The sequence below is a fragment of the Eubalaena glacialis genome, chromosome 3 (genome assembly GCF_028564815.1).
Source record: "Eubalaena glacialis isolate mEubGla1 chromosome 3, mEubGla1.1.hap2.+ XY, whole genome shotgun sequence".
Lineage (NCBI taxonomy): Eukaryota > Metazoa > Chordata > Mammalia > Artiodactyla > Balaenidae > Eubalaena > Eubalaena glacialis.
In genome coordinates, this window is record NC_083718.1 from 101,609,319 (window position 1) to 101,622,750 (window position 13,432).

At 33.2% G+C, this 13,432-nt stretch overlaps 1 pseudogene; it reads right to left on the reverse strand.

Annotated features, from left to right (window-relative positions):
* Window positions 1-963: 963 nt before the first annotated feature.
* Window positions 964-12,971, reverse strand: LOC133087117 (ubiquitin-like modifier-activating enzyme 5; annotated as a pseudogene).
* Window positions 12,972-13,432: the final 461 nt, after the last annotated feature.

Below are 13,432 nucleotides of genomic sequence, written 5' to 3' on the forward strand. Positions count from 1 at the left end.
ATCTCAACTATTGCAAGGGGAATGTGTTGTATGACTTTTAAAAAAATTCTGAAGTTATAAAAACATCAGAGCCAAATACAAACAGATGAAGTTAATAATTGTTCCATAACCACAATTTATCTGATCTATCTCCATTTATGTCTACTCAATTACTAATACCATTACTAAAAATTACTCAAAATTTATTACCTGCTGATACTTGATTAGCAATATCTATGTAAAATATTATAGCAAACCATATCCCTTTGTATACCATATAAGTTTACAATATAAGGTTCACACTCAATTGTTAACACTTGAGAATGTACATACATTTTAATCTTCATCTTGAGTCAAAGCCTCTCATACACTAGAATGTTGACACGTACATTGTATACATTGCCTGGTTGTCCTTTAATACTTTAGTTCATAATATCTTTTCCCATATACCTTTCAATCTATAGCAACATATGCAAATTGAAACCCCACTCACTATTCAATCCTTACTGAAATGTTACTTCTCTCTTCAGCCTTTCTGAAGAGAGTCTTCTAACTAATAAGTAATCATTCCTCCTTCCTGCCCGCCACCCCCCCCACCTTTCCCCTACACACATACCTCTTGGCAACCACTGATCTTTTAATTGTCTATTTGTCTATTCTTTCACCAGTACCACATTGTCTTGATTATTGTAATTTTATAGTAAGTCTTGAAGACAGGTAGTATGAGTCCTCCAACTTTGTTCTTTTCCTTCAATATTGTGCTGGCTATTCTGAGTCTTTTGCCTCTCCATATAAACTTTAGAGTCAGTTTGTCCATATCCATAAAATAACTTGCTGGGATTTTACTGGGATTTCACTGAATCTATAAATCAAGTTAGGAAGTACTGACATCTTGATAATATTGAGTTTTCCTATCCATGAACATGGACTATCTCTCCATTTATTTAGTTCTTTCTTTATTTCACTCATCAGAGTTTTGTAGTCTCAGGCACAGAATTTTCTTAGTACTGTAATTCCTTCAGATAAGTCAGGAACTGGACTTGAAGAATTTTCTGTTCTTTTTCTGAAATCTCAGATATCAGCTCAATACTTCCTCACTATCTTCATGTGTTATCTCTTCCAATCAACCCCTTGTTTGGGCCATGCCATTATCTTTTTCTTATATTTTTCCTGCTATTTCCTATAATTTTTGTCATCTCACTTAGGGTTTGGCTTCATGAACATGATAGGGGAAAAAATCCTGTGCTGAACTGTATCCAAGGTAGAAATTTATAGTGCCAAAATTTAACAGAAACATTAACACATTTTGTTCCAAGATTCCAGAAACCACTCCCAGATTGGTAGGAAGACTGGCTGCAAAATTTCTCTTTGTTTCAGAGTCTTTAAATCAATATTTGCAACAACTGCAAATGGTGAAGGCAAAACAAGAATATTCTCCAGGAATTATAAACTGCATATGTTCTGAAAGTGCATTTTCACTGAACTCTATACATCTTTGTTCAAGTTCATTAAAAGCCCTATTTCTTGTTATTTGAACTTTAAAATTGTCCTCAAAGCTAAGAATTAGTTCAATAGGTTTTCCCTCTTCTAACTCACCATTACTTATTCTACCCATGAAAAACTGAAAATTTTTCAATGTGATGATATTATTGTTGTAAATTTCATAAAGAAAATCAGAATTAATAATTTTCAATCTATGTTCTGCTTATTTTCATTATATAGCTTTAAGATACTTAGTTAATAATCTTCTTCCTGTCCCTTGTACTCGAGTTCTGGCATCTGATTCCTAACCTTTTTACCTTCTCTATCTTAAACAATTCTACTAACCTAATGAGTATCATTAGTTCCACCAGAACTAAAGTTATGCCTTCCCCCTCACCCACTGTTGTCCTATTTTATTCCTTCATTGTGAACAATGTTTTAATTTGGGTTCCCCAGAAGCAGAGCCTGAGAGGAGGATTGGTGTGAAAGAGATTAATTTGAAGTGTTCCCAGGGGAAACTGGTAGGAGAGTGGGGAACTGGGACTGAGAAAGGAGGAAGTCCAAGTAAGGGCACCCTACTAATCTATGTTTACGAATATTACTTTTGGCTTAATGATACAGGAGAAATTTGGAGATGGTATATGTTACAGTGCAAACTTTTCTTTATTAGTATACAAGAAACCTGAAATATTTGTATCTCTTCATCTTTCAGTCATTAGTTAAATGCTAGTTCTGGGGAGACATTAATTCCCAGACATTTTCAACTCTTCCTGCAGGCAAATGGGTATGTGAAGCCCAACAACAAAGAGCGGCAAGTACTGCTCTTGGGAGTGTAAACAAACTGGGATTCAGGCAAAGACTTCTTTAAGCTACCTCTCTTAGGATTCCATGCTATAACACTCCACTTACTTGTTTGAACACTCATATTAAAACATGGTCTATCTCTCTAGAAAAGTCTGCTTACACAAACCACCACCTGTGGCATGCTGCTATACCTTCTAGATACAATGCTCTGTCTTTAGATTTGAATTATCTAGTGTAGTGTGTATTAAAAATCCACTGATGGCAGATCTAATCTACTCCCCATACTAAACAATTAGCTTTCAAAGTCCAATCATATGGCCAGACATTTGTGCCCAGAATAGTATGTAACATCAAAATATAATAATAATAATAATGTATTAATTTAATAATAATATAGTACTCTATGTTCATGGAGAGCACTAAATACCTGGCTTTCCTAAGGTGGAAAATACTCTAAAATCTAATCTTCTGATTTCTACTTTAGATATGTTTATTCAAAACAAACTTTAATCCTTACTTTTAGGACAAATTTAAATTATATATATTTACATATAAACATATGTAACCCTACATATATTCTTACATTAATATATATATACATATTCTTATAATATGTTCCCATTTTGTTATGTTATTATTCTAATATTAACCCATGTATACATATATTAATTCAAATAGTCATATATATGTATATATATATATATGTATTTCACCCTATATATATTCTTCAAGTTAATCACTTAATTAACACCGACCTGAAAAGTGGTAACATTGTGGATCTAACTTGGTAGAGATGGAAGACATTTTTCACATATTGAGGTATGGGGAAGTCGTTCTGACTTATACATGATTTAACTTAAATTTTAGGCTAACCAAAACAACTTCTTCATGGCCTATTAAACATTCATTATACATTGGCTTTAACCATTAAAGAAAACAAAGCATTTATAAATCAGAATGTAGTACTGTGGTTCAGGCATTCAAAATGGAGCTGGGTGGCCATTGTGGTTGTGGCTTCAGATACATTCCTGTATTACTGAGAATTTGAACTTTCTGAACTGTATCACACTCAAGGACATCACCAGCTGTTCTTAAAACAATATCTACTAGTAGCTGCAGGATCCTTACTTCTTGCCAGCTCCAAACCTAACTATTGAAAAACAGTTTATGTAATTTTGTGGGTTTTGCCTTTATAAGCCTCCTTCATTTTGTATTCCAGTGTAACACAATTAAAATGCTTCTTGAATCTGTGTCTCCCAGGCTATAGTCCTCAGTTTGGCTCAGAAAAACTCTTTTCTATTCCTATTATAGATTAATTCATTATTTCCATTGACAGTGCTAACTACAAGACATAAATATATGTTAATGTGAAAATATGTATTTTTATTTTAAAGTTAATGTGTGATGTCAAAAAAAAAAATTCTTGCTTTAAAACACCATACTGATTAATTGGAGATGTAAAAATAAACTAAATTTTTAAAATTGATAATTTCTTCTGCCTTTTTTTTTTTTTTGAATGTCTGTAATTATTTTGTGAATAAGTGTTGTGAGGTACACAATTTTTTAAAAGATCTAATATAAGAGGTAGTTTTTCCTTAGAAACTAGATTTCCTATATAAACAGTACTAAATTAAATTTTGTATAAAAGATGCAACCTTGTGATTTATAATAATAAATATATATTTGGTCTTCATCTCTGTTTCTGGCACAGAGATTCTAAAACCCTTATAATTTCCTAAGTGATGACAGCAAAACGTGTCTTTTGTTATTTAATGAGGTTACTTTTGGAAAGCACCTAAGGCTGTTGGCTGGTTGGCTGAAGAGTCAACCACGTGATTAGAGGGGTGGAACTTTTAGTCTTCAGTCCCACCCTTCTGAGCTCTGGGGACAGGGGTAGAGCTGGAGGTTGGATCAATTACCCATAGCCAATGATTTAATCAATCATTACATAATGAAACCTCCACAAAAACCCAAAAGGATGGGGTCTGAGAGCTTCCAGGTTGGTGAACAAGTGGAGATTTAGGGAGAGTGGCACTCAGAGAGAGCATGGAAACTCCATGTCCTTTTCCCATACCTTGCCCTGTGCATCTCTTCCATCTGGCTATTCTTGAGTTATGTCCTCTTATAATAAACTAGTGATCTAGTTAGTAAAATGTTTCTCTGAGTTCTGTGAGCCATTCTAGCAAATCAATAGAACCCGAGGAGAGGATTTATGGGAACCTCTGATTTATAGCTAGTTGGACAGAAGCACAGGTAACAGCTGAAATGGTGGGGGTGGGGGGCAGTCTTGTAAGACTGAATGCTTAACCTGTGGAATCTGATGCTATCTCCAAGTAAGTAGTGTCACAACTGAGTTAAATTATAAGACACCCAGCTGGTGTCAGAGCACTGCTTGTTGTATGTGTGGGGACTCCACCCATACATGTTGAAATCAGGTCCAGGAATCCAAAAATAAAGGGTAAAACAATACTTCTTATACATTTGTAAGACAATTTAATGACAAAACAAACTTGAAAACAAGCAGAAATGGAACGCACGCTAATTAAGGAATTGTATTATATTCTGCCTGCTTTCTACCCATCCAGAAAGAAAAAAGAACAAAATTTGCTGTTAACTCTTCAGTTCTAATCATTGTTTTATATGCCAGTATACAGATAGAATATCCTAGAGTATTTCCTCAAATTTTGTAAAACAAAATATTTTAAAACTCTTCAAAAATGAATGGGACTTTAATTTCTTATGAATCAAATAGCTTTCCTACTGTACACAGAATTTTTAGGTGCCAGTTGATATGTGAGTCACTCTACATGTATTCTTCAATTTAATAGACAATTACCTGAAAATGTGGTAACACTGTGGATTTATTTTAGTACTAATTGCAATAATTGAACCAACTACCCCTGCCCCCCAAGGCAGACCAAGCATCCATTCATACTCCAATCATTTGTATACAAAGGTGGAATTAGGTAGTTCATTATTTTGATGGCCATACACCTCATTCTGCCCTGCACAGTTCTGATTTTGTTTGTTAATATCATCTTTCTTTTAATCTCAACTGTGGTCCCTTTTGAATGCTAAATCATACAGAAATTGTGGATTTACCAAAAGCTGGTATGTGTACTTCAGGAAATAATTCTAATTTTTAGTATGAAGTAGCTAAAAGAAATTGGAAAGAAATCAATAAATAACTGTGCCAAAGATGCTTCTAGAGAAAAATATGCTGAAGATATAGAAAATAATTGATGCGCCAAAATCAACAAACAGCTGAAAACAAATAGAATTGAGGGGAAAAAATTGAAAACAATAAAATTTCTGAGATGGAAAGAAATAAGTAAAAATAGGTATTTAATAGATAATCATGGGGACACAAGTCATTAAGTTGAAGATTCTCCTACATGATGATTTCGCTGTTCTATATGCTGTAGGAGATATGTTTTTTAAAGTAATTAATCTAAAGGTACAGTAAGATACTTAAAAGCAATTAAGTTTTTTATAGCAAACTTGGGTAACAGGAAATGGAGTTAAGACAAATAAAAATAAGGATATTGAGGATCCATTTAAAATTTAATACCATGTATATTTGTAGTTGCAACAATGTGCACAGTTTTGTGATTTCTTGCAGTCATACTTACCAACTGTGTACGTATGGGGAAGCTAAATGTTTAGATTGATTCAGGATTGTAGACACAAAAGGACAGAGGATGGAAGACCTTGAGAAAGCTCACAAGAGAGTAATTAACAAATTATACCATCAATTCATCGTTAGATAAGAAAGACTGAAAACAGGAGGGAGAGTACTTATAAACCAGAAGAAAATGGAAGCATAACAAGAGGTGGTTAGGATGAGAGCAGAGAGTGGTTGAAGATGAAACAAGGGAGGTGGTAGAAAAGGCAAGACAGGAAATTGTTGTCACAGAAGAGGAATTAAGGTTGTGACATCAAGCAATCCCTATATAAGACAATGTCCAGTTGCGGCCTTTGCACTTGTTCTAATAATTGGCAGTTGAAATGTGTAGCCTTTAATAATCCTTATAATTCTGATATTATTTTAGAATTGTATTCTCTGCAGGGGATAAAGCAGTATTTGAGCGATGAAGTTATGTGAAAAATGTTGTTTGTAGACCTGGGAAAACTTACACTGTTTCCAGGCTGACACTTTCTTGTAGAATTCTTTTCCTTAAGCTATAAAAGAAAACACCTGTGTTTGTATTGTTCCCTATGATATGAGGGTTGGCCCAGGTAACGTCCAACCCAAGAGTTCCTATGTTTTCTGGTTTGGTTGGAGTCTTCTGTGGTTGAAGTGATGATGTCTAATTGGGCAATTATTTTTTTCTGAAAAGGGGCCACGCATCTAAACTAAGAACTAAAACCACCCCGAGCACAAGGCCAGGACAACCTGATTTTCATCATCACATTAAGTCATTTTCCATCTGCTCGCTTGCTTGTTTACTCTCTCTCTCTCTCTGTCTTGCTCTCTGTCTCTCTCTCCCACACCACTTTTATACTACCATCTATCCAAGGTCCTACTCATTTCTAAAGATTTCCCAATTTCTCCTTCCTCTTATTGCATTTTTCTTTGATTTTTTTGTGTTATTTTCCACCACTCATTTTTCTTCTTAACTCTGTATTTTCTATAGAGATATTGTTTCTTTCTCTCAGTGTGCTTTATTATTCCTGGAGATAAAGGACTCCTACTTACTGTGTAGCACCTATCAGAGAAGATTATTAATAAATGCTTTTAGAATTGAATTGACTTATCAAGAGGATTCTTCAGTAAGTTGGGGCATAGGAGATGTACAAGGAAGCAAGGCTGCATCTTTAGAGACTACCTTGGTCACCATCCCTTCATCATCTCCTGTGTTATTCTAGCAGTTTTATAAATTATTTATCTGCATTGATGTTCTGTGAAGACAATAGGGAGGAATTCATTATGCTTTCAAGGCAGCACATAGTACTAAATGTGGTTACAAGTCACCAATTTTTCCATTATTCTTGGGAGCCCTTAATTGCGCACACTATTAGTATTGTTTCTTTTCAGGCCATAGAAAAATGAGTCTTCATAAATGTTAAGCATATCATTCCATAAATGTGCAAATTGTATATGCTGCTTAATGTAGTGTTGCTGATGTGGCCCAATTGGATTTATGACATGCATATCCTTTACTCACTAACGAGGCCGGAGGAATCCATGAGCATGTGTTTCTAATGCCTTTTACTGCCCTTACTGTATGAATAGGGTCATGGCCTTGATGAGGTTTCTTTCTTCAAAACAAAAACCTGGTTTTCCAACATATAAAGGTTAAAAGGAGACATTTTTACATATTTTTACACAAATTTTTACTGAATTTAAAACTTCTGTTTTTTTTATTGGAAAGTTAATAGTAATTTGAAAAAAGAATTGAAATCTGTCAATATGCATTCATGACCAGCTAGTTTATAATTAGTGATAATTCCTATACATCTGAGTCTCTTATGCATGTTCACCAAATAACAACTTAATTGTAAAATCCACCAGGAATGCTGTTAATATTAAACAGCCAAGATAACAGTGTTTCAAGAAAGATGTTTTTACTCACATCATAATTATCACCAATTTCACTAAATATATGGTAATATGCATTTCTAATGACATTCTTATTTTCCTAAGAAATTAAGGGCAAGAGAATATAAAGTCATAATAAATATTTTTAAACATAATTCCTAAAATCTAAGTTCTGTATGAAACTTATGCCAACACTAGATTATCCATGCACCTGATACTCCATAAACATGGGCTGCCTTGCTGACTGACCGACCACAAGCACTTGGGATAAATCTTAAGAATGTCTGGAAGCAGCTGGTCATAAAACATAGATAAATTATTGAAATGTCTGAAGGATAAACTCATTTTCCAATAAAATGTAGAGGTTTCATATAAAAAGTAAAATAAGTGATAATTTAAAGTCATTTCTTTGCGTTCCAAGAACTATGGAAATTTAATGAAAAAACTGGAGAGGTATTTCAGGTGAAAAAATGAGAATGCTCCTGTGATTTGTAAAAAAGGAATTTCTTCTTTAGAAAACACTCCTTTTTACTTGGGAGAAAAGAGACTTGTCTGCTTTTAGTTATAAAATATGCCCTCTGCCATTCCTTTTGAAAGGCATTGAGTGTCCCCGCTTTTCAACCTCATCCACAGGAACTACTAGAAAGTATTACTGTGATGGAAATAACTGTTTTTTTTCCCTCAGAAATAAACTCATTGAATGCATGCCTTGTTTATTACTGAGGGGTGAGCTTCTTTATGGATATAAATTTACTTCATGAGTAGGAAAAAGAGACGTTTTGATGCTCACATAATAATATAGCACAACATTCACAGTACCTAGTGAAATGACTTGAATGATAGAGCTATATGCAATTTTGTTAATTCACAGCAAGCTTAGGCCTAAATCATAATTGATAATAACCATGATGTGGCACTGCAAATATTTATGGATGTTTCCACATTTGTATCAATTTTAAACAAATGTAAGTATGTAATGAATTATTTCTACTCTGCATTGATTGCTATGGAGAAAATTTAGAAGTTAGATGTTTGATATTAAGGGGAAATTTTGAATGAAACTAAATATCTAAGAGTAAGCTATTTTTTGGGATGTACCAATTGTCATTTTAACCAAATGTTTGAGTTGATCAACTTGTTTTCAACCAAAAATTGCTCCAGCCTAACAATATTCAGACAACTATGACTAGAGTCTTATAAATAACACTGCTTATCTCACTCAATCGTGGTAGAAATAGTGGATCTTATACTGTGAGATGAGAACAGATGAGAAGTCTGCAATTCACCCATAAGCAAGTAACAGGAAGGTTACCTGGTGAGAGTGTGTGAAGTAGTGAAAGTACAAGTGGAAACCAGTAGGCTTGTGCTGGATCATGCTTTGCCACTACTACTAATGTGGCCTTAGAAAAATCACACTTTTCTTCTTTGGATTTCAGTTTTCTCATCTTTTATATCTGTGGATCTCTGACCTTTTTTTGACTTTTATATTGTATAGAAATCAAAATGTGGAATTCATTGACTAGAACATACATTATATACATATATGTTATGTCTATACTTAATTTCATAACTCTAGACTAGGAAATGTTAATACATAAATCAAAATATTGTCCCTAATGATAGACTTTAGGCCAAGGAAAGAATACAGAAACTACTCTTCTATTTTGTACCTTAATTTCACTTTTAACTGCTTTAAACATGTATGACAATTTATGGCTTCTTGGGTAATCTCTCTTCTTCACCTTCTAAATTTTCAGTTGTAGACATGACAAATGTTAAAAGGAGGTATTTTCAAACAGATTTTACTGAAAAAACTTTAATGTTTTAATGTTTAATAGTCGGCCACTCTTACCTATGGTTTACCCACCAGCAAAGATCTAGGAGAAGTCCAGCTACTGAACTGTAGCCGTAGTGTTTTCAATAAAGCATATGAGCCAAAAAGGGCAACTGAGATATTATAGGTTGATAAGCAAGAAATAACTCATGGGAAAATAAGTTTTAACTTTTATAGTCCTAAAAGGTCATTGGCAATTTACTTTTGAGTCTCATTCTAGTTAACAGAAGAGCCATGATAGATAAAAATATTTTCAGTTGTAATCTAATTGTCTTGATTCTTTCCCATAACATCTATAACTGTTCTAAGGAATAAAAATTAGCTTAGATAATACTACAGTATATTATTTTATAAAGAATTGACCATACGAAGATTTCACATGTAATTGAAGATATACTGACACATGTTTAGAGGCAATGACCTATTAAGAAGTATACTTTAGGTGCCATATTTAGTTGTTTTTTCCATCTAAAGATATTTATCTTTTCCAGGTCAGTCATAGGAATGTGGTTGAACCTTATAAACATATCTTAATAACTAATATTTAAGGACCTAATAAATATCAGAGCCTGAAAATAAGCCCATAACTAGGATAGCCAGAATCATATGTACATAGAGAAATGAGGGTTATTCTTTCACAGTGGTGATCCTATTCAGTACATTTTTGGTTTCTGAGATAAGTATCTCTTTGTTTGTTAAATATCCTCCAACCAGATTTTTTCCCCAAAGACTCACTTTCAATACACACAAAACAATAATGTTTTATACCAGTTAATCAGTCCAAGGATATTTTCTGATCTATGGTCATTTCTCTGGGAATTTAGAATTGTGACTAAGGAATTTAATTTTCAATATGTGTTTGCCTTTTAAAGAGAGAAGATGTAAGACTGTATTGTCATCATGTGCATTTAGAAACAGAAAAGCCAGTGCACAGAGTCAGAAAAGAATGAAGCAGATGCTGAAAGAGGAGCAGAAATGAAAGATGGCAAGAGTTGTCCCTCCTCTGGTTTCATGTATTTTCCCTGCATTCCCATAATAAACTTGAATATCTTTTGCTTAAGCTAGTTTCAATTGGTTTCTCTAACTTGTGAACAATTTTCCTTAATAAATGGAGTTTCTAACTAAAATTAATAATGGTGATTTAGAACTTTATGTCATTGGACTAGAGTTACTTAGAGGATCCAAGCACCAAAGGAAACTGTGTAGTCCAATCTCCTTTATCCCATAGGCCAATCAACTAAGGCAGGTCTTAAAAGAGGTCTAATTGGTTAATCCTATGGAGAACAAAAGCAATAATCAGTTCCACTTATGGTCCCCAAAGAAGAACATTCTTTTGGCCTAGGTATCCTTCCTCAATGGGTATTGTAGGGATGCCTCATTTTGGACAAAGGTTTGGATAGATATGGTCCATAATTTTAATTTCTTTTTTACAGAGAAAGCAAAAAGAGTTGATTTATTCTCAAAATATCATTCAGATAAGTAAGATATGCACTACAACCTGCCAAACCAGTTACTGAAAGACCATTTACTATTGTGATTTCTCCCCAATCCTTTTTCCTGAAAATTTTCAGTAGTCCATGTCACAAAAGTTATACCAGAAGCAATAGTTTATTCATGCACTTATTTATTCTAAGCTAAACATCTATGTTGTTTAATTTGTTCAATGAGACAATAATTGAGTATACTAAATACTCAATATTAGTGCCAGTAGTCAGAGTGTTATGACATTGATATTTCACTTGTTTATTTTCAATACTTTTAGTTCATAAACAGACATCGCTTTCTTTCCTTATGTCTAAAAGCAGAGTTTTGAGAAATTCTTAATTGGATAGCCACTAACAAAACAGAAATACAATACAATTAGCTTCTGTACTGTATGGATTAAACAAAGTAGTTAAAAGAAATCTGTTAATCCAACCTAAAGCTGGAAGAAAAAATAAGCAAAGAAAGAAAACAACTCACAGTATGATATTACTAATAATTACATATATGTGTATATGTGTGCATGCAAATGTGTGTATAAAATCACTACAATAAATGTGAATGTAATAAATCATTAATAATATTATAAAAGCTAATTTTATGTTAAGTACTTTACATAAACTAGTCACTATTCTAAAGGCTTTACGTATATTAAATTTTTTACTTCTCCAAGCAAACTCATCATATAAGTACTATAATTATTCTTATTTCACAAAAAGGAAGCCACAGTCTAGATAATTTAATTAAATTTGTCCAAGGTCACAAAACTGAATCCAGAGAACATTTTGTTGATTACCATTCTATTCTGTCTCATAAAAATATAGACAATCATAGGTTAGATAAAAACAATATCCATTGATGGTCACTTAGGTTATTTCTATATCTTGGCTATTGTGAATAATGCTGCAATAAACATGGGAGTGTGGTATATTTATACAATGGAATACTATCTGGCCATGAGAAAAAAGGAAATTCTTCCATTTGCAACAACATAGATGGATCTTGAGGACATTATGATATGTGAGATAAATCAGACAGAGAAAGACAAATACTATATGATATCTCTTATATGTGACATCTAAAAAAACCTGAAATTGTAAAAGCAGAGAGTAAAATGATGGTTACCAGGAGTTGGGGCATGGGGGTTATGGGAGAGATGTTGTTTAAGGGTACATACTTGCAACCAGTAGATAAATAAGTCTTAGACACTTAATAAACAGTACAGTGATTATAGACAACCAACCTATATTATCAACATTAAACTTTCTAAGAGATTAGGTTTTAATTGTTCTCAAGACAAGAAAAACTGACAATTACATGAAGCAATACAAGTGTTAGCTAATGCCACTATGGTAATCATACCACAATATAAATGTATCAAATCAATGTTGTACATCTTAAACTTACAGTGTTGTATGTCAAATATAACTCAATTAAAACAAACAAGCAGCAAGGTGCTCTTTAAAAGATACACATAAAACAAAATTACCTATACTGTATCAAAATAAGAGATGGAAGAAAATACGCCTAGTAAATACTAATAATAGAAATCTGCTTCAGCAGATTTAACAGACTTTAGTAGCTTTCAGTACCAAATGGATCAAAACTCAAATTTAATCCATGGCTTAAACTCTTCCTCTAACACCACTTTATTCCACATTTCCCATTGCTCACTCTAGCCAGGTAGCCTTTCCATTACTGAAATTTTCCTTTAAGCCTACCTTCCCCAGACCTGGAAGAACCTGTGGTTACTTCCTGGAACACTATTTGCCAGTAACCAACATGACTTAATCTATCACGCACTCTCAGGACTCTATTCCAAAGCATCGCCTCAAAGCGGCTTGCCATCACACGCTATCTCTTTACCTAGCTTTATTTTTCCTTATATCAGATGTCACTACCCAATATTACAGAGTAATCAGTTTTAATGTTCATTGTTCACCCCAGTAAAAGGTAAGTTAACGTAAGCTAATCCTCTTTTTTCAAAATAATATTTGCACAAATATAGAAATAAAAAGTGTTTATAACAGCAAAAAGAACAATACACACTATGATGTTAGTAAAGTTACTACCAGAGATATTTTTAAATAATGCTAATAATTAAAAGGAGAAATTGGTAAATCCACAATCACAGCAGGAGATTTTCACGCATCTGTCTCAGAGACTGATAAAGTTGAAAGTGAGTGAAGTAATAGAACAGTAGTACAAAAAAAAAAATCACATAAAATGATTTAGATAAAGCCTTACAATTTTAGTGAGGCAATATGAGTTGAACAGAAAAACTTAAAATTTTGATTTTATGTCTGTGT